Genomic DNA, 23049 nt, shown 5'->3' on the forward strand with positions numbered 1-23049 from the left:
TACAACCCAAACCTAGATAAATGAACTATCCAAAAGCAATGATTCACCTTACAGTGCAAGTAATCTGTATTGGTAGACAAGCAAATGGAAAATTGACAATAGAAAAACACCCAGAGTTCACACTAAGCCTCTGAAGAATTGCTGAGCACTCTCATCACTAAATGAAGTCAAGGGAATCAACAGGTCCCTGTCATTAGCCATCCTGTATTTTCTCCTTATTTTAAGCTGTGTTACAGATTTGATATTTGGACCAAAGTTGCTAGCTACTTTTTTACAATTCACAGGTTTTCTGAGGAAAAAAGGCCTGATCTGTTGTTTAGTGTTAAGATAGTAAGAAATCCACAGTTCTGAGAAAGCAATTGATGGTTTCAGTTAAGTTAACATCATTCCTTTGGGCAGACAGTACAACCCCAAATATATAGGCAGTGCCCTCCACCACCTACTGCCCCAGATTAAGATTGGCAAGTGACAACCTTTTCTCATTCTGCCTTCTATTACCAATATCCTGTAGGTAACAGTCATAAACACTTTTCTTGTATTTATCCGTGAAAAGACAACTCCCCTATGCTCTTAAGGACTGGGGATAGATGACCCTGTCTCCAACCCAGTCAACAGTGCTGACCAGAAGCAGGGCAACTGCAAGATACATGTCTTCACATAGTGTGGTAGGAGCTGCATTACAAGTATATGCCAGTGCAGAAGAACCTATCAAGAAAAAAACAACTATCAAATGGGTCACTGCACCTTGCTGTGCGTATCTTAATGTTCCTTAGCACGTAAATCCATCTTGTCTTAGGTAATCAGGTAGTGAATTAAAAGAGCTCTTTAAAAGAATCCTGTAGTGGGAACATCTATGGGAATTAAATTTATACCAGTGAAAAAATTCTTGCTTAATTTGGCCTGACTTTTACTCATCTGAAAGAATACAAATGGACCCAACATATGTGGTTTACCCATTTCTTTAAAAATCCACAGACACCATAAATGCTTCAGTTGCCAGTCCCTTTTAGCAAGAAACTGAGGATTCCCCACTGTGGTTATAGCAAGAGGCTGAAGAACACAGACAAAGTTTTGGTTCTGTTGGGAAAGATACTTTGGTCTGCACCTCAGTGCCTTGAGTTTTATAATATATTCTTGCTTCTCTTTTTCTCTTTTACTTCCATTTTAAGTTTATCAGAGAGGCAACTCTCTTTAAGTACCTATAAAATCAGTACCACCTCTACACTCATAGAATAGAATCATAGAATCATTTAGGTTGGAAAAAACCTCTAAGATCATCTAGTCCAACCTTTAACCTAGCACTGCCAAGTCCACCATTAAACCATGTCACTAAGCTCTACATCTGCATGTTTTTTTTGAAGACCTCCAGGGATGGTGATTCAAACACTTCCCTGGGCAGCCTGTTCTAATACTTCATAGCCCTTTCAGTGAAGAAATTTTTCCTAATACCCAACCTAAACCTTCCCTGGTGCAGCTTAAGGCCATTTCCTCTTGTCTTATCACTAGTGCTTGGGAGAAGGGACAGATCCCTACCTCGCTGTTGCCTCACTATAGCCTGCTTTAAGGTAATTGTAGAGTGTGACAAGGTCTCCCCTGAGCCTCCTTTTCTCCAGGCTAAACAGCCTCAGCTCCCGCAGCCGCTCCTTATAAGACTTGTTCGCTAGACCCTACACCAGCTTTGATGCCCTGGCATGGAAGACTGTGCTAACTACCTTCCCAGGTTTACAACAGGCACAGCGACGCTGTGTATCTGGGGCATGTTTCAGATGGAGGACAGCAGCCATGAGTGCATGCAGGTCATCCCTGGGAGCCTTCAGGCAGCTGGCCACAGCACTGGGAGAATCACCTGTAACACAGGCTCCTGTCAAAGGCATTGCCATGACCACAGCTGAGAACATCTGGATTAACTAAAGCTTAATTGCAATGACATTAAGAAATGGTAATGATTCCTGACATTAATGAATTATGGGCTAGAGCCATTCTCAGAAGAACATCTTTTCTGTGCTAAAGTTGCCTTAAAGAGCTAAGGAATCACATTAAGAGGAGATATGACCCATTATTCCAGCTAAAAATCAGGCTACTCAAAATAAAATATCACACTGAAGGATTAGTGGCCTTTACTGCAGGTAGGTATATGCCATATGCTGAACGTTATACCTAATCGATGCTGCTTTTTCTAAACTAGATCTTAAAAAGAGATATTTGTAAATAGAAACATATCCAAAGACCAGGGAAACGCAACTTTCATGGACAGGGTATTGTCAACAAACCTGAGAGTCTTATAGAAAAGGGATGGGATGAGTTATTTTTGTGCCATTTTATAATTCATAAGAGTTGAAAGCAGAGAAAAATGGGAAAATATGGCATTGTGTGTTAATACAAATATTTCTGAAGCTATAAGTGTAGCTTCTCATTCAAGTTTTAAAATAAAAGAACCATTAAAGCTATAAGGATATGGCAAGAACTGAACCACAACTGATCATGTCAACGAATATGCTTCCTTTGTAACAGAGGTAAGATGTCCAGGGCCTAAAGCATTGGAGAGAAAAATTGCTTTTGTGCTTGTGTACATGAAAGAAATATCCAAAAGATCAGACTAGCAAATAGGAGAGCAAGAACACACATCAGCTTCATGAGTACGTAGCCCTCAAGAAAGAGACTTTGTTGTTGCCCAGGTGTTATCCTAGAGAGGTTTGGAGTGATGAAAAGAAACATCAGCTCCTGTTGCCTGGCTCCTGCCCAATAGATTAAATTTGTGATGAAGACTCTCATGAAATTGTGTGAACAGTCTGTTTTGGGTTGAATTTGCTTCCATTTTGGATCTGGCAAAGATGGCAGTCATAAATGCCACGTTGTTGTGCCTCTCACAAAAGGCAGGGGTGATGGACAGCACAAAACCACTGTGCCTTTCACTCCAAAGATGCCTCCCCATCCTTAGCTGTGGAGCATGGGCAAACCGCTGTGAACAGCATTGTTTAGCTGGTATTTGAATGACTCTTTGGCCATTTAGTAACCTCTCCTGCTCCCCGATTTAAGATACTGTCACAGTTTAAAGTTTTAACAGGGGAGGAGCAAAGCCACTGTAAAAGTAAAAATCAAAATGCTTCAGAGGACTAGAAGATGAAAGGAAGAAAATCAACTGTTCCTGGTGTTAAATTCAGTGGCAGTAAATCCCCTTCTTTTTTACAGTATTTTTTTCCAGAAATAATTTACAGTCCAAAACATATCTCATGGCATACAAATCAATCTGTATTGAGCCTTCCTGCCATTAGAGAAGGTCCATGGGGGAAAAAAAGAAAAAGGGTCTGTAAATAGACAGTTGCATTGTGACACATTTTCCCCTTCGAAGATGTCTGCTATTTACGCCATTCACAAAGTTTAAATAAAAGCCTAACTTGCCCTTCTGACGATGGGCCCCATTTTGCAATAAGCCCAATGGGCTACCAGAGCAGAAGATCTGGCTCTGGAGTTGTGTGGATGTGTTCAGCTTGGTCCTGAACTTGCAGCAAGCCAATTAACAGCATGCCAATTAACACCAGGAAATGGCCCCCAAAAACAAGGCCATGCCATTTCACCCCAGATTCCAGACCAAAAGAAGCTCCCTTTGGTCCGACTAGTGCATTTTACACACTTTGATGAAGTTTCCACCTTAAGGATTGTGGGGAGGAAAAAATAGAAAAGCAAATTGCAGAATGTAGACTGAAGTACTTGCGATCCTTGTGACAAATACTAATGTATAAATCAGCAGCCCAATCCAGGCCCGGGCCGCTGATCATGTTCTTTGCTGAAATGTCACCTGTTCCTATCTAACGATTTGCATAATGCAAAGCTTCTCACTCGTAAAATACAGATTAAGAGGGGAAGCAAAGAGTCATTCTCGAACCATGGAGCCATTTCAAAACGATGAAAAAAAAAAAAAAAAAAAAAACAGTCTTTACTATTAACCCTGTCATAGCCAGATACAGCCAGATACTTTTTCCCCCCTTTTTTTTTGCAATGGAAATGATAGCTCCATTTTGAAAGAAAAATAATCAGTTAAACTCAGCCTTGGCCTTTTTATTTGTTTGCCTCAATTCCATTAGACTCTGAAATTCAATGTGAACAGAAATAAAATAATTAAACCACATAACACTGAAACTTCAGTGAAAGTAGCTGTCTACTGACAGATTCCCGTTAACTTCAATGGAGGAGGCTCTAGTAGCCATTTTGGGGAAGTTCCGTTATACATTTACCCATACTTTTAAATTTACCATAAGGCTTTTGTCTCACTGGCACACTTCTTTCTGCATACTGTTGTGACAAGCAAGATGGGAGCACGTGCTGATGCCACCATGTCCTGCATTTGGTCACCTGCAGAGCAGCAGTGAGGGATTTTCAGAGGAATGGGTTTTATTTCGGCATTCTTCCAACCAGGCTGCCAGCACCCGAGCCCATTAACCTCCAGTGAATGGTTCAAAGCTTATCTATTTTGCTGTGGTCCCAACCAGCACATTGCTGAAGTCTCCTTGCTTTCTCTGGCAAGAGAAGGGATTTAATATGTCATGCCAAGTTTTCTGCACCCTGCTGAACTGTTTCCTCTGGAAGGCTGCATTTGCTCACCACTGGTTAAGCAGTTTCCTGTTTTCTTTCTCAAGCTTGCTCATTCCAGGAGAAAATAAATAAATAAGCAAGCCTATCCACACTAAAATGCAATCATAATCCATAAACCGCAACAATTTCTCATTATCACACCTATGGGCAGGAGGAGCAACCATGCTACTTGCTTGACTAAGAACTGGGCCAATTACTTTAGGGTAAGGCAGAAAGCTTTGAACTGTTAGATTTTTTCTGCTTACTCAGAGATACTTTTCTGATGATATAAATCAGAACAGGAATATGAGTTTAGAAGTAACCTGAAGTTGTAAGAGATGTTAGCAAAGGAAGTGTGATAAAACTTGTAACATTTAAGGTCACCTAGAAACAAAAGCTCTTACGTGCTGCTGGAAGATGAGTTTAGGCATAAAATTCAACACTGATTTCTGCACGTTGTGGAAGTCATGAAATGTGCTTTCCAGAAAATCTCCTGAGTCCATCTCCTCCTTATGTATAGGAGGAGCCATCCCACAGAAGGTTACTCACTTCCTTGCTACTTGTTTTCATAAAACTTGTCAGAAACTTTTGTGACTGTATCAAATTAGTCAATGTTGTCCAAAAATTATGACAAAAAATCTGCTGAACATAAGCACATGAAGAAACACTGCCATACAGAACAGGATTTTACAGAAACAAGGTTAAATATGGGAAATAAGGAGATGCAGCTAATGAGAAGTAAACAGAAAGAAGACATGATAGGCAAATGAGAGAATTTCACACAAACTTAATTATAGATCAAGTCAAAGGAAGGGAAGCATATCATTGTTTTTTCCCTCCTTTGTCTTCTCATCTCATAGTTGATCTTCTTTCAACATCTAGTCTAAAAAAAGATGCTTTCTGAAGTCAAGGGCAAGAATATAAGGCTCAGAGGAAAGTAACTTGAAAGACAATCTAAGTAAGTTTGAAGCACTGATAGCCGTGAAGGGTGGCAAAGGCATGTTGCTTTGTAATATTTTAAATATTGCAGGTACAACTCTTGTACAAACATTGACAAAAATTACTGGGAACATTTTTCTTATCATCTCCTCTTCCAGATACTTCTATTGTACTGATGTGGCAGAGGGAGGCAGAGAAAGGTGAGAACAATGCCAAGAAGGGACAGCCTCCCATTACACCTGCACTTCTCCATCCTTCATCATCACTTTTTAATCTGTTAGCAATTCTTTTCCTGTTCTCATCTTCACTATTGAAAATCTGGTCGCTGTTCACCCCATTGTGCATCCTCTTCCTAGAATCTATATCCTGACCAGTAGGAGAACAGACTAGATGGTCTAATGGGTCTTTTCCATCTCACAATCTGTGATTTTTGTCTTTATACAGTACTTCATTCCCTGTTTCCCCTTCCATCTCCTTCTGCAAATTGAGACTGGCTGAGGGGAAGTTTAAAAGAGAATGAGCTGTCACTTAAACTCTCTGTATCACTCAGTCATTCTTATAAACAGGGATCTCATATGGGTTCAGCTCTATCAGAAAAGTTAAGTCTCTAAAAATTTCTTGATATTCAAGATGTGCAGAGTAAATTACAAAGAGCAGGTTTGTCCATGAATATTTGTCTTTCAAAACTAGTATTGCTCAAAATGCTTGCAGCATGCACATGAACACACATGTACACACACACACACAGCCTTCAGAAGCTTCAACAGTTCCGAAAAAAGCAGCAGCACTGTCCAGCATCTTTCCATAAAAACAAAACAAAACAAACAAAAAAATGGGTATTTTTTAATGTAAGGGTTTGTATTTCATAAAGAAAACTATTGGATTCTGTAGCCTGACCTGCAGATCACATAAGGAATTACATGCCAATGACTTCTCTGGAGACGGGCTAAATTTTCAAATCTGAGTTCTGTTCAAGACTTTCTTAATTTCTGCTGCATTTTTAGGATAATGGACTACCTTGCTACAGTGGAAGAATTCATTCCCAAGACCCATACTGATGCACCTTTTAATACAGTCTGCTATGCTAATTCTGTTCATCCCACATCTGAAATTGAGCATTCCATAGCCACACTTAATTTGCACAGGCCTCTTTAATTGACACCCCTTAACTTCACATAGAGGCTACCTCTCATTTATGTCCGACATGGGCAAAGCACAGCAAGGTCCACAATACACCTGGGCAGGAATTGTGTCATTAGCGGTGTTGCTGACTCACTGGTGCAATTCCACTCTTGGATAATCAATGGCAAAGCATCAGTAAGTATTTACTTCTGGTGAGTATTACAAACCTCCAAAGCAGTAAAGCACTGAAATACAGGTTTAAGTCACAAAGTTAATTACTGAATTGGGAGCAGAACAGAGCAATGCTATCCTACATCTCTATGGCATTATTTTCCCAATACAAGAAGTAGACTTTTACATTTTCTGCAGCATTACACAATATATTCCTTCCTGTTTCTATTCTACTGATATTTCTAAACCCTAAATAATAACCCTAAATGATACTCTAAATGGTATACTGACATTTCTAAGCCCTAATGCTAAAAATATCATTGCCATTGCTCAGACCATTTTCATCTTATTTTATAGTGATATCTAGGATTATCATTCTTTCTCCACTTACATCTATCCAAGTTAAGCATTCTTTTGCACAAGCTGTCTAAACAAAATAATGGTAATAAAATTATTACTGATTGCTGTGCTTGAGCTCAAGCAAAAGGTGAGCTGCTTTCCTAGTCTATGGAGAATTCTATTAATCTTCAGAAAAAAAAAGATGGAGAAACAGACATTGGAAGAGAATAAAATGGGTTTTAGGTTCAATGGGCATTATCTGAAATACTTAATAACTCCAGTATCACAACTCTTTGGTTATAATTCTGTCCAAAAGAATAGATGTGATATGATCATTCTTTTTCTCTTTTTTGACAACAATTGATCAAGAAAAGTGAGTGATTTTCCCCTCCAGTTCTGTCCCTCTGCTTCTGTCTCTTGAGAACATTTCCTTTGCTCATTCTCACAGCTGAGATTATGGTCCTGTTTCTAATCAGTTACAGGATGCATTTGTCTGTCTTGAAGTGGACTTATGTGCAAGATAAATAATAACACTATTTATTTTCTGTGCTCTGCTACAATAAAGAAATCAAATTTACAGAAACATCATGTAATGATCAGTTTCTTTCTTATAAACATCTAAAAAGTAAGCTTATTATTATTTTATTGAAACCATAAAAGGAGTTTTCCTACAGGCACTTCTTACATTTTCTAGGATATGAAAATCTGCATTAGACAACTTCCTGAGGTACAAAACTGCATGGACCTGAAGGGTAGAAAATATTAGACAGAGTGCCCTAAATGAGTTTTAAAACATCTGATATTAAAAGCAGCTCATATCATGCTCTTTCATATAGCAAAACTTAAAATATATCAGAGGTAAAAAAGATTCTGAGGTCAATTCCATTGTGTTTTCACCAAACACCTATAAGGAAAAAAACACAGTAAGAAGCAGGAAAAACAAACAAACAAACAAACAAACAAACAAAACAGTTTTTGCCCTTGATCTTCCCTTCAGTGTAGGCAATCTGCTAGAATTTGCATTTTACACTTGGGGCACACTTCCCTTCCTCCTGCCTGAACCACTCACCCCTGCTGCAGAAGTCAATGGGCATTCGGTGTTCCTTGCTGAGCCAAAATTGATTTGTGTGTGTTTCAGAGGCTTATAACTCAGCTCTTCACTGTGTAAATAAATTGACAACTTTTCCAAACTATGAACAGCCAGCTTTCTTCCTATCACCTTAGATAATGTATATATGTGATATATGCATATCATCAGTGACTTACCTGTTAAAAACAAAAGCATGAAAAAAGTCAAAATTCAAGATTTTATAGATATCTATCTGTATAGATAATACTGGGGGAAGTAAATCCATGATACTCTGATCCCTGGCACTCCTACTCCTTTCTCACTAGCCCAGTAGTCATCCTGCCTCTGTTTTGATGTGGTTTCCTGGAGCTCAAGCTATTGCAAGATCTGTTTTCAAGCAACAGTACTCTTAAAGGAGTATGGTGTAGTTATATTACATTATATTGCGGTGCAGTTATATATATAAACCATAGCAGTTACTTTTTCATTTTAGATGCTTGTTTAAGATATCTAAAAGGAGGGAAGAAAGAATTTCCTCTTTAATATATTCAGAGCCACTGTGTGGTGTCTCTTTGGATATCTCCTTCCCCCTCTCCTGGGAGCCAACAGAGGCTTGAAGTCTCAATGGCACCCATGTGTTTAGAGCTGCTCTCATCATACCAGGCACTACCATCCCATGTACCCCCCAAAAAGCAACACAGAGACCTCTGGAGACTTTCCTTTGGCTTTAATTATAAGCTTTTTTCAGACTGAGGCAATCTAGTTATTCTTTGTTTAGGCTCCTGGTTCATAACACGGTCTCCCGGATGACATCTGAAAAAAAAATAATAATAGAAGTTAAATAAAATAAAAAGAATAATTAGAGAGAGTGAAGACAGACTGCTTTTTCAGTCCAGTTCCACGAAGTCAGAACCTAGTGATGTTTTTAGCATTCTTCCAAACCAAATGAGACACTTATCCACCTGTAACACAGTCAACAAGGGTAAAAATTTCCTACAGCATATCTGAAATACAGGTTCACAATGCAGAAGGTAACAAGTGGATTTCCAACTTGCATAATAGTTCTAGGTACATAAATAAATAAATAAATAAATGTATCATAATGCTACTTTGTTATAAATGTCCTTTTTTATGAATATTCCATGCAACATATTCTGGCACTGCCTTGGCTCAATAAAACCTCCATATGGGATAAGTTTAACATATAACATCAGAAGATTATTACTATGTTTCAAGCTAAACAAGCATTTTATTTAATCAAGGTCCAAGATTTTTGCTGGGTTTTTATTTCTGTTGATGCAGGAGAGGCACAGTGGGAGTCAGGCAAGGCAAGATGCTTCTGAGTGAACGGAGCTGCCCACACCATTTCAGTCGATAACTGAGTCATTCATTTGCTCTTGTTATGGCCTAAGGAGGGCAATGGGCACATCTGTGGCACAATTCATAAGTGCCTGCAACAGGTTTGATAACCCATGCCCTGGAAGTGCCTCTCCAACAATTCTGCAGGTAGGCCATCTCCAGTGCAGGTATCTAGATGGCAAATTCCAACACAAGGTGAAATTACTGGCACCTGTGGTCACTGAAGATGTTATCTCATCTATAATGAGCATCAATAATTTAGGTTTGCTTGTGCATAAATTTGATCTAATATATCTGTGTTTAAAGCCAATTTAATCAAAGGGTGGAAAATATGGGTATTCTTAAATCAGTCTAAAATGTCTCACATTTTCTTACCTGTTTCAGGTGCAGGCGTCTGTGCCAGCCCAATTTTTAGCTCTGTGCAAGATTAAATTTGTCCCTCAATTAACACCTCTGCCAAATCCTCTTGAAGTCAATGAGAGCTTTTTCACTGACTTCATTAGATTTTGGACCCACTCAAATCCTTCTTCAGTTCATGACCTGTAATGATTCCAGTAGACTCCAGTGGAGCAGTACGTTGAGTACCATCACCCATACACAAACACACATGTTCAACTCTCAGTGCATTCTCTGAGCTACTATTTGTTGTTTTCCTAAAACATGGTAAAAGTGCCCCTCCAGACACAGTGAAGAAGGTGAAGAAGCTGGAAATAAGTTGGCACTTATTCTTAATTGCTTTGATTTTCCTCCCATTCAGAGGGATATCCCACTGGCAGCTTAAGAAGTAAGACATTTGCATTTGTCCCCCAATTGGATTTTGTTCACAATTGGGAAAAAAAAAAAAGTTTTCCCTGAGAATAAAATTACACATTGGATGTACCTTGAGGAGTTGTTGAACAGTTGTTGAATACACTCTCTTCTTTCCTTGGATGTGTCTCTGTCCAGGCAGCACTGCACACACTTGTGTGCTCAGGCAGCCCCAAGACTGGCTCAACTCCAGATCTCCCATCCTGGGGGCTGCTCGCTCCATCACTCAGGACCTGCCACAGGCACATGCCGAACTCATCTCTGCTCAATATGTTCTGTCAGGGGGACAACACAGCATGAGACATTTTTTTGCCCTGATCCCCCACAACTGTAGGGAAAAGAACACAGGGATTAGTTATAACAGAGGAAAGGGATGACTAAATATGTCTTAAGAAGGCATGGTGGGACCATCCATCCCATAGGGTGGACAGTACAAGATACAGAGAGAAAAATCTCACTCTGAGCTCAGTCACAGTCAAGTCAGCATCAGCAAAGCCAAAACGCACACTTTGCTGCTGACCTACAGGAATGGGATGACACATCCAAGCGGTCGGCACTGTAGGTGGAAGGGGAATGAGTAAATAAGGGCTTTGTCCACTATGGAAAGCAAATGGTGAAGAAAGAGCTAGAAAGAGAAGAACATCTTGGTTTGTGCAAGAAGACTGTACAAGCCCCAGTGGGCAGAGCTAGCACAGAGGTGTGGAAGACAAGGAGGAAGGAGAAGAGAAGGACTGATCCTGGCAAGGAGTGGAGACCGTGCTCAGCTTATTTGTTCCCCGAGCTGCTGGGGAGGGAAAGGGAAAGCAAAGAGAAGGGAAGATGCTTTGCCCTCGGTCTGCGGAAGCAGGAAGGCACAGGAGGGAGGTGGTTAACAGACCGCACTCACCAGGAATGGCAGTGACACCTGACTGGGAACTTGGGGAAAGAGTTGGCGGCTTATTAATGCAGCCGGACCCTGGCTGAACCCCACGACTACACGCTAGGATTGCTGTGTGCCCCTTGATAACTCACAGCTGCTGATAAAGTCCACTGGTAATGGCTTTTTGCTAATGAGAAAAGTGCCGCTGATTATGACAAATAGCCTTGGACCAACAGGCTAAGCTGCTACATAGGCTCCCAATTGTCAGTCTGGGTGATTTTTGCATTTCATTATTTCTTTCCTGACGTCCTGGCTCCTTCTATCCTTAACATACTCCCAGAGCCGTGTGTCACAATTTTAATAACACTTCTTTATCTCAATTTTTCCCCCCTCTCTCCATGGGAGCTGGAAACAAAAGGCTGTTACAGAAATAATGTTTAACCCCGCTGGTGTGCTGCAGGAAAAGAAACCCCCACAGCTATTGTTCAAGAATTAAAAAGGCATAAATACAGCACACAGAACCCACTCAAGCCTTAAAGACAGACTTTTAAAATACCTATTATTACTGTTATTTAGAGGCCTTTCATGTATAGTTTCGAGGCCTGCCATGTTCCCTTTCCCTCCTCCTGTGACAAAGGTATAGCACATATCTAAGCACACGGGGTGAAACCTTGTTGGACAGTGGCACCATCTTGCTGGTTTGGATGCCTTTTAATAGCAGCAGTATTATTTTAGAAGGAAGAATTAAAAAAAAAAAAAAGCCACCAAGGATTCAGAATAAACCTGTTATCTTGTCTGCAATTCTTTCCAAATGATCTTCTGTCCTTAAAAAAATGAGGAATGAAATCTGTTGTGTGAGTGAGCAGAACCAAGGCCATGCATGCCCTAAGGCTAGGTGTAAAACTGATTCTTTTTCTGCCTTTAAGCTCACAAATTAGCCGCAAACAACTGAAATTCACTGAGTTCTCTCCAGCCTGCATGTCACTAGGATTCATCAAAGATCCCTGATTTTTTGAGGATACATGCCAGCCTAGGGCCCCATAGCTTGCAGATGGGTCTGATCCCACTGAAGGTTCCTTGTGTACCAGCTCGTGCTGCCTGCTGCAACGCTCATGTCCTGCTAGGGGCAAAAGGGTCAAACCACTGCCAAAGAAGCATCTTGCAGAGGTAGCGGAGAAAGCAGGGGCAAGTGAGTTGTGCTGGAGCTCTTAAACTATTGTGTTTTCAGACCCTATTAGCCTACTTGTAAATGTAATACCCAGGATATACAAAAGTGTTTCTGGGAGCAGAATTAAAGAGACAGACAAAGAGGGTAACATAGGCACTGTCCCCATCACCATTTCCTAGACAGGCATCAGGAAGTTTTAAAAGACAGAATGACCAGGAGAGATTGCAAAAGAACGAGGAGCTAAATCCCAGTTTAGATTTTGGGATTTAATTGTACGACTGTTCATGTCTATCACTTACATTTCTGTTTGTCTGCAATTTTATAAACTGCAACACTGGAATATCATTTGCTTTACAAGTGGTATAGCTACATTACATCAACAACATTAAAAGCATTCAAATTGGAAAGGAAAATTGAGCTTAAGCCCTTCTTAGTTCCTCTATGATATATAACCTGTAACTACAGGATTCCTGTTTTGTTCTTTTAAGCATCTTGAGGATATCACGCTTTCTAAGCTTTGTCATCCTCAGCTGCAGTTGAGGAGAGATGAATCTTTAGTTATGTTTCCCCTTCTGTATTCTCTCTTTAAGCTTGTCTTGGAGAACTTACAAATCTTGAAAAAAATATTAAAAGGAAACAAGAAAATTACAGGATCTGTTTTGAGTTTGCTTGAAATCTCCTGTACCAACATCCTGAATTTTTAGTTGTATGTAAGGTTCACCTTGAAAAAAAAAGCATAGAAAACAGATAAAATTATCCTACCAAATCCACAAAATATATGTATAAAAAAAATCCTATTTACTAGAAAAATAAAATTATTTTTAACTTTATAACAGTACTCATTCTCTCGTGTTCTTCAGTTTCGGTTTTGAACTTGATCATTATAAAGACATTTGCAAACTAGTTTTATTTGCTGGACAATTTCTGTCACTCTGCAGCAACACTCCGTGGTCTTCATTTGATTCTTGAAAGGAAAGTTTGCTGGATAAAAACACCACACTCAGCTCACACAAGTAGTGTCAGCTGTGAGCACTGGTGCAAGATCAGAGCCAGAAAATTAATGCACAATCAATTCCAAAATCACTCGCAGAGCAGCAACCAGATAATAATCGCTCCTTTGAGAAGGAAACCTTCACAAGCTCCCACTATTCGTTCAAGACTATTTTGTTTTTTTCGAGACACCAACCTGCTGGAAGTCATCTTTCATCTTGGCTTCTCTATTTGCATGAGAAGCTATAGCTGTCACAATGAAACTCTCATGCACTTCTTCAGTTTTGAGTTTTACTGGATAATATTCCACCAACACTGAATGTATATGTTTGTTTGATTGTTTTTTTTATACAAACAAACAAACAAAAAGTACCAGCCAGGCTCTGACTCCTAATGACAGTCTTTTCCCTTGTTTATGCCATTGGTTTCAAGTCACTTACTTGAGGAGTGGTCCCATTACATTGAATCTACAGGGCCTGTATATTAAAAAAAAAATAAATCCCTCCTGTTCCCCTTCAGCTAACCTCCAGCCTGCTTTTCTTCCTCCAAAACACCGTCTTTCTTCATCCCTTACGAATGTCTGGAAAATGCCTAGAACAGCATGGTTGCCACTGTCAGTAAAGTGAATACGACAACAGTAGAGGTCATGCTTAAAGAGTCTCTGCCAGCTGAAGAGATTTTAACATTTCAGTCAGCATCTATATCGTGAGCCAGATTTTGCTGCTGTTAACCTGGAAAGTTACAATTATGTCTAAGTAAATCCTTAGCAGCATCTAGAAATTTTATAGTGTATGAACCAGAAGACATCTAACCTTAACAGCAATAACAGAGAAATGTTACTATTGTATTAATTAAAAAGGAATTAAAAATTGTGATTTTTCAGGTTGTTCTGCTTTTTAACAGTATTTGCAACATTTTTTTTTATACTCAGTTTATTCATGGAGCTTTTTGTGACTTGACAGATTTTTGTGTCTGGCAAGGTATTTAATCTCTCCTGCATAGTGAAAGCACTTCCCAAATTTCAGGTTTGGCTGCTGGAAATGTGAGGGCATTGTTTCTAAAGAAATATTTATATGTTTAGGTCTATTGACCATTTATACCATTATTTAAAGGGGTCACAGAAGAGGGCAGTGGTTATTAAAACAGAGAGGGTGAGCGAAAGCAGGAGAGAGGCAGAGGGAGCAAGAGGTAAGAAACTCATAATGGGATTTTTCATGTGGAACGATCATTTTATCTAATACGTCTGAAAATGTAATCCATTACTACTAATTACCATGCTGGCACTGAAATACGGGATCACACTTCCTCCAGATCCAGATAGGGGCCCAAATCTCTGCGCTCATTGTTCTTCCCATCCCACTTCGCCTCCCTCCCCTTCTGTTTCTCCAAGAAGAAATTCAGGCCCTCGGACATTAGTGAGGAAGGGCCCGAGGTCTCCCTATCGTCCTAAAGCAGAAGCTAAACAATATTAGCCAATCATTTTTGATAGATGAAGCATGGAAATTAGTTCCAGAGTTTAACTGATAACTGAAACCACACAGTTACATTCCATTATGGCAGCCTTAATTGATGAGCTCATTAAGCCCATTATTAGAGAAATTGATTTCAAATAGGCACTTAAAACTGGCTGGCAAAAGAAAAAGGTGAAGAGATACCGTACAATGTGAAGAAAGTAACTAAAATACATAATGAAGCAAGTAATTTTATAGGTTTGTTTAATGAAAGCCTCAAGAGCATATTAGTTGCTGTGTGGATTTTAAACACTCATTTTATGTACTAATAAAGCTCGCGTCCATTATGGGAGTTCTGAATGCTTCCAATCTTTAATGCTGCTCTGCTACTAATTAATTAATTAACCCCAGCTGAAGCAATCAATTAGTCATGCAGAATCGACACTTTAAAGGTCTATCAGGTAGCACTGGGTAGCAGCACAGAACAGTGAAAGCAAAGTTTCTTTTTTAATTATTATTATTTTGCTTTTGGCATCACAGAAAAAAAAAAAAAAGACAGGACTGAAATTTAAAAGCTATCTTAGCAGCATAGTAAAGAAGGTGATTAACACTTTGACCATAGATTATTTCCGAGGATAAAACAGTGGAACAGCACAGGGAATTTTAGAGATGATTTGGGGTTGGAGATGCACAACATGGCCAGTTAATTTTGGGTATGTTTATCTCGAGCAGATGCTGCTGCTCAGAGTAAATGCATACTGCTGCAGGTTTCTGGGCAGCTGCATGGAAGCCCCTTTTCACACCTCGAGGCTGAGAAAGTAAGCGAATGCAGCAAATATAGTAATAATAAACCTCCTGAGAGCAAATCTTCAATTTATAGTGCTTATTTGGGAAAACAAAAGCAAAAAAAAAAAAAAAAAAACACAATCCCTGTGGTATTAACCCTTTTTGTGCCTTTCAATACCCTCCTTCTACCTTCTCTTGAATGTTAAAATGTAGAGCCTATGTTCAAAAGGCAGTGTATAAATGGTCCTTCATTAAACAAAGCTCATCATCCATGACCGATTAACCCCAGTTGTAAAGTGCGATTGCTGTCTACCCAGGCTTATGTGTGGATGAGCTGCTTCGCTGGGAGACTGAACTGAGGGGCTTTTCTCTGCGGTATTTTTGGAGGAGCAGCACAGAAGATTTCAATGAGGAAAAGGTTATAAAGAAAAGGAGTGAGTGAGACTATATTTCTTCTTTAAAGGATGCATAATTGTTATTATTATGGTTGTTATTAGTAGTACTTTTTATTAGTAGTATCTCTTAAACTGTTGATCTTGGCCAGCTTGCTGGTATGGTCCTGAGGACTCTTGGCAGGATGCCTCTTCTCGGTGGTATTGGAGTCAGCAGAACAAACTGATGAAAATTCACTCCTGGTAAATGCAGGAGCATAGGATTTTGATTTCAACCTTGAAATAAATAGCATTTATTCGTTATTTTCAAGCGAGCTCGAAAGTATGCTTAGCCCCTCTTGGCTTATTCTTGGCAGTTCTCATTCAGCATGGGTCCTTCTGAGGCTGCATTTTAAGGTGCCCATGCTCTCCCTGTGACCTGTTCAATGAATTTAAAGTCCCTGTCCAAGAGTGGGATCCATGCACCAAGGGCTGGGCACCTAAACTGCTAGGCACTGCAACGTCTAAGCATAGGTACTCAAATCCTTTATTGGCTCTTGGATTTCATTCACAGAATTGGCAGATATGGTCAAAATTTGCTGGTGACAAAAAGCTGGGAAAACTATTCATATGAAGAATGCCTGGAGCATCATAGAGACCTGCCTGAAACAGTGCGAAATACAGTGTTGTGGTCAAGGGATTAATAACAAGAGTTTCTTCTACAAAAGGAAGATAGTCTGACAGAATCTTTCCTTGGATGGAAAGACCTGGATGAAAATTAGTCCCAGCATGATTGATGGTGCGAGTGCCCATCTCTAACAATTTGCTGGTCAAAGAAAATGTGATTCTAGACTGCATCAGACGAGATATTTTTTAAGCAAAACTAACAAAGTATTGGGTACACAGACTTAGCACCATACTTTAAGTTAAAAAAGGAATATAATTCGTAACACCACATTCAGAAAAAATAAATTCAAAGTGAACCGAGACACTGAAAAGCTACAAAGATATCTTGAGAAATGGAGGCCTTTCTTTTTAAGAGAGCTTTGCTTGCTTAGCCCGGTAAAATGAAGGTTGATATGTAATATAGATCTATCTATAAATATATCAACGGAGCATCCTCTCCAGCATGCAGAAAAGCTATATAAGCTAAAAGGTAAAGCTGGCACAACAGCAAATGCATATGAATAAATAATATCCAAATAATAAAATTCAAATTGGCCATAAATAAATTTAGACTGAAAATTAGAAGAAATTTACCATCAGAAGTGTGAGATTTCAGAATAGCCCTCAAGTAGGGAGAGACAGAAAAGGGAATCTAAAAGATTTCAGGAGGAACATTAAATTATGATGATTTATGATAAAGTAAATACTACCTGGTTGTCTCTTATATGTCTGCAACAGGATTCCCTTTCATTTCCTTTGAGGAAGCTTTGAGGCTTGCTGCATACAAGTCAGGTGGGTTTTCTGAAACTCCCGATGCTATGTGTATGTGCAGATATCGAGATCCGTGAGCCTAAGGGATCTATTATGCAATTAAAGTATCAGCAGAGGTCTGGTTATTGCAATGATATTATCGAATTGGTAAAGTCACAGACTCAGATAGATTCAGTTCTGTGAAAGGCTGGATGATTCATATACCAAAACCACATAGGTAAAAGGTCTCTTAGTACATGGTAAAAAAAGTAGTATTAACTGAAATCCCCACATGCCAAAAGGAGAGCTTCTTCAAAAAGTAGGACCAGAAGGTAGTCCCACACTACCCCAAAGCACTCTCCAATATGTTAACAGTCTGAGAAAACACTTTTAAGATGTGCAGATTCCCAAAGCAAAATGCAGATTCAGGGTATCAGTAGTGACCAATTTTACAGCTAATCAGAACTGTGCAGAATGGAGGCAGGTTGCCTGCAGAGAGTCCATACTGACTTTATCTTTCTCTACTGCAAGGCTGGAGTTGTGCAACTTTTTCCAGTTTTGTTTCCCAGAACACCAAGCAAAAATATCATCACTTTACCTGCATATCTCATTTTGCTTTTGACAAAGTAATTATTGTTCCTTGGGAGCAATTCATTCTCCACCCTGCTGGTGCATAAGCTATGGTTTTACTAAGAATGGGCCTTTTTTAACTTAGAAATGGTGAACATATCCATTCATCAAGAAAAAAAATATTTAAAGTTTAGACATGTTGAGATCAGAATGAAAATAAAGTAGTACATTAAGAAGAGGATAATGAAGGGCAAGTGAGCATTACAGCCATAAGGGCACTGTTAGAATAAAAGTGGTCTGAGATGGTTCACTTTGCACTGAAATAATGTAGGAGCAATCACACCATGAGTGAGAAATTCTTAGGGTAAAGGCAGAACTCATCAGCTAATGGATTGTAAGCCTGAAACCGCTACCACAGAAATGAGCATGTGCCTATGTCCCAGCATCAAATGAAACTAAGGAACTATAAGTGCAAGCTTTGATGGCACTAAGGGAGAAACAGAAAAGAAAATGTAGGCTGTAAATACATTAAAAAAAATAATAAAGGAGAGAAACAACTGAACATAATGGTATAAATTAGAAACAAAAAGAAGGAGTAATGCCAAACATAGGACGAACACCACCAAATCTTATCAGGGACTGATTAGTGCCTGATTCATTCAAATCCTTCATCTGTGAGAAGCCACTAGGGATATGAATCCAAGCAGATCAGAATCAGTTGAAATATTAACTCAAATACAACGACATACAACCTCTAAACATCCTGATTAGGAGCTGCCTGTTCACATGGTGCAGAGAATGAAGCCTAAGACAATCATGTTTCTGATTTCACGCAAGTTTTAGAGCTGTGTAATTCCAATGGCTGATCCAGACTACATAGACAGAATAATTGCTGTTTGGAAAAGAATAGAAAATGACATCTCCTCTGTTAAAATTTTCTTTTTTCAGCCTCCTACTCTTTTTTTTTTTTTCCCGATACTCTTACATTTGATATCAGCAGTTTTGGAAGATTCCCTTCATCAGCTGAATTGAAAATATAAATGGACCCAATTTCATTTTCTTGTGTAAGACACGACAAGAGTGCACCCAGTGTTGACCACTGTCCCGCCAGCACAGTGTTCCATCCTGAGCTGTTTGCCTGTGCTCTTCGTCTGTTGTGAATTACTTCAGCCTGTGAAGGAGCACGCTTCAACGTGACACAGCTAATCACCATTTATTTATAGAAATCAGTCCAAAATTAAAGGGAAAATATCAGGTTTTAGTCAGCTGAGCCCCCTTATAATCCAGGAGAAACTTCTTACATCCATAGCCATGCAACACAGCACGTCCCTCAGGGAGGCTGAGGACCAGCTCCCCGCAGCAGCCAAGCTCACCACTGTTCATCTGCGGGCCTTCTCTCTCTCCAGGTAGAATCAATTTGTTCTCTGGCTTGGTACCAATCTGTGATTTCTGGTGTGTTAGTCGTTAATCACCACTGAGTTTCTGGCTGAGGTTCATAACGTGCAGGTTTTTCCTCTAGGAAGCAAGGCTCTGCTTGGTGTCCTACAACCAACCAGCTTCTTGGAAGCAGAGTCACTTTAAAACATGAGTATTTCAGAGAAAAATGAAGGTTAAACACTGGAAATGATGTTACATTTGCTGTTTGATTACTTTTCCCCAGCTGTGGTAAACTTTACAGTACAGCTCGTCTTTCTTTGTGTCATCTCGTCCGCTCACATATTTTCCAATTGATGTTTCCTTTAGTCTCCACTTTGCCCACAAAAATTAATACACTAGGCTAGTGTGAAAGACTTGATTGAATAGGTCTCAGACCACACGATGGCCAACACTACTACATGAGCTTCTCCACTGCCATCAAAACAGTCCGACCTGGCAAGTCCATGTACCACCATCCTCTCACTCACCTATTCACCAAGACAAATTAAATGCAAACACCAGTATAAACTCATGTCCCCTGTTGACCTTTAGCCATTATTGCACACTTGCAGTGGCCTACACATGAAGTTCCAGATGAATATGAGAACACACTTCTTTACCGTGAAGGTGACAGCACACTGGAACAGGTTGCCCAGAGATGTTGTGGAGTCTCTTTCTCTGGAGACATCCCAAGCCCACCTGGATGCCATCCTATGCAACGTGCTCCAGGTGACCCTGCTTGGTGGGGTGGTTGGACCAGATGATCTCCAGAGGTCCCTTCCAACCTCGGCCGTTTTGTGATTCTGTGATGTCCACACCTGGGGTTTTGCTGTCACCTATCAGTCACCCAGGCTGTGTTCTGGGGCACAGAGAGGAGACTGACAGCAAGAGATGTTTCCTTGGGATGGGAACCATCTCCAGACTGTAGCTGTCCCTGGACTGTGATCCCAACTTTGGTACAACATTTAAGGCATTCCAACGAGAGAGAAAAAAAAAAAAAAATGCAGGGCAAAAATAAGAGCAAAGGGGAAACTCTTCCCATCCTACTGATGGCATGAAAAATGGTATTAATGAACAGCAGTGTGACTGGGGCATTATAGCAAGGCATGATCCATACCTTGAAGATCTCAGGTAATACTTCCTGCAGGGGTGCACCATGCCAGGCAGCTAAGGAGCAGAGCTGCAGGGTTTCTGCCATGAAGCCCTCTCCCTCTGAAGCTGCTGAGAGCAACAACCCAGTCCCCTCTAGGCTCTGCAAAAATTCTAAACATTTCTGTTTCCCCTTAGCTGCTTATTTCCCCAAGCTTACAATTGCACACAACAGGAAGGCAAACCAGGGAGCTCATAAGCTTAATAACCACTTGACTTTCACAAATATTTTCTGCTACAAGATGCTGAACAATTCAAAAATGTTCCAGTATTTATATTGCATCCCAGATTAAATAACTGTTGTCATTTTCTGCCTTCATTGTTTTAATAGTCAATTCAATTGAAAATAGGCCCATTAAAAGTATTCATTTGTAAAATATTGCACTATAGCTATTTTTTTTTATTTAGCAGTTCTGAAAACACCTACCAAGTGATTGCCATTTAAAACCCACTTAAAGGCCAATTTACACAACATTTGTGCTTGTGTAAATAGGGTTTGCTGTTATGCTAATGTGCAGTTGCACCACTTGTGCTGTTTTGAAGGATAATTCACAATTTTAAATTGTGCTGTATGACAGAAGAATTCGAGGATGTTTTAATCACAGCTTTCGTTAGCATTAATCAGATGTAAAAGCACATACTGTTTTGTCTGCTGCTCAGAAGCAGGCAGTGCAGAGACAAATGACTGAAAGGAGATTTACAGTTTTTCTACCTCAGAAATCTAACTAAACCCTGGGTATTTAGTTAATACACTCAACTGGAAATCTCACGATAGAGCCAATATACAGGAAGATCCATAACACCCTTTAGAAAAACAACAACAACCAAACAAAACTAAAAAACCGCCTCCACAAATTTGCTAACAATAGTGATTTTATTTCAAATAATTGTAATTTTTCCTCTGGGCATTGCTGCAGATTATGCATTTTCCTTCATGATTTTTTAATGAAGGACTAATTTTCCTATTGTCCAAGTGCATTAGAGACTCTAAGTATGATTATTTAACTCAGCACAAAATCCACCATGTCAGGATTAATTCATATTTACTAAGTTTATAAATTAGGTTTCTAAATCTTCATGGATGAATGCCAACTTTTACTAAGACTTATTTCTTTTCTTCATCAATATTTCTGTAAGTGCTTATAGCCATACTGAAGAACTGTAAAGAACCAATAGGAACAATGTATTTGCAGATCATCCTCTGAAACCATATAAACTCTATAAAGCGGGGATGTTTTTTTATTACAGGTTTGCACAGTGGCTAGCAAAAGAGGATCCTAGTGCATGACAGCAGCAGCTATTGCAATACAAATAATAAATACCAATAATGTATATACATTTGAGTACAATCATACAAAGATATAGTATTATATACTAAATACTACTAAATATAGTAGTAATATTTCTCTGTTCCCACTCACTTGAGACCCAATTCTGCATACTGTTTCCTCTTCAGAAACCCTTTCACAATGTGTTTAACTCCACTTCTGGATTGGGCTCAATTAAAAAATGTACTTTAAGGCTGGTCAACTGGTCTGATCAGATCCTGTTCAAAGACTCCTCCAAGCTCAGAAAGCTTTTATTCCCATTTGTATTTCATTCCCTATCACAACACCCCAAAATCCATGTGTATTTAACCATTTAAATGTAATCCAGTTATAACGGACAAACACTCTAAAAACAGTTGTTGGGCTTTTTATTCTAGCAATCTCTCCTCCAAAAATCTTTAACTAATCCCTTGACTTTATTTTGTTGCTGCTGGTTTGCTTTTTGCTGATCTGATCCTGCCAGATCTCAGCTCAAATCATTCCCATTCTTCTGAACAGGCATCCCAGACATTGACATTCTCACCAGCCTTCAGGAGCATCCCTCTCCGGGCTTGAAAGGTGCTGAATATGTGGCTTTAAGCACTCACTGCACCGTTTGTGCTGTGATCATTAAATCCCTCAGGAAAGTCTGCTATCAAATACCTATCTCCTTTCCAAGACCTGTTTCTACCCTTTACCCACCAGCAACGTGCAGAAGCAGCATGTCCTGATACGACAGTATTTTTTTCCCATGTATACAACGCAGAGTCCTTACATACTGCACCAAGTGTTTTTGAAGTGCTATTTCATGAGTGGGAAACAGGCTGGGAGCCACATAACTAAAACACCTAGAGTGTAGCACTATGATTTTCAGGAGCTGTGTTATCATGTCCCTCATGCATATAGTGTTACAACCCGTGCTAACATGGAGTTTAGGCAAGCTGACTTTTATTGCTGGTAAGCTGAGGCTCAAGAAGTGGTTGCAGTGCAAAGGATGGAGTGGAGATGACCATCTGCCAGTCAAGATCTCCGCTCAGACTTTATTAATATTCATGGTTGAGAATCATTGAATCACTGAATCACAGAATCATAGAATCACAGACTGGTTTGGGTTGGAAGGAACCTTAAAGACCATCTAGTTGTAACCCCCTGTCGTGGGCAGGGACACCTCCCACCAGCCCAGGCTGCCCA

This window comes from Cygnus atratus, chromosome 4 (assembly GCF_013377495.2).
Source record: "Cygnus atratus isolate AKBS03 ecotype Queensland, Australia chromosome 4, CAtr_DNAZoo_HiC_assembly, whole genome shotgun sequence".
Lineage (NCBI taxonomy): Eukaryota > Metazoa > Chordata > Aves > Anseriformes > Anatidae > Cygnus > Cygnus atratus.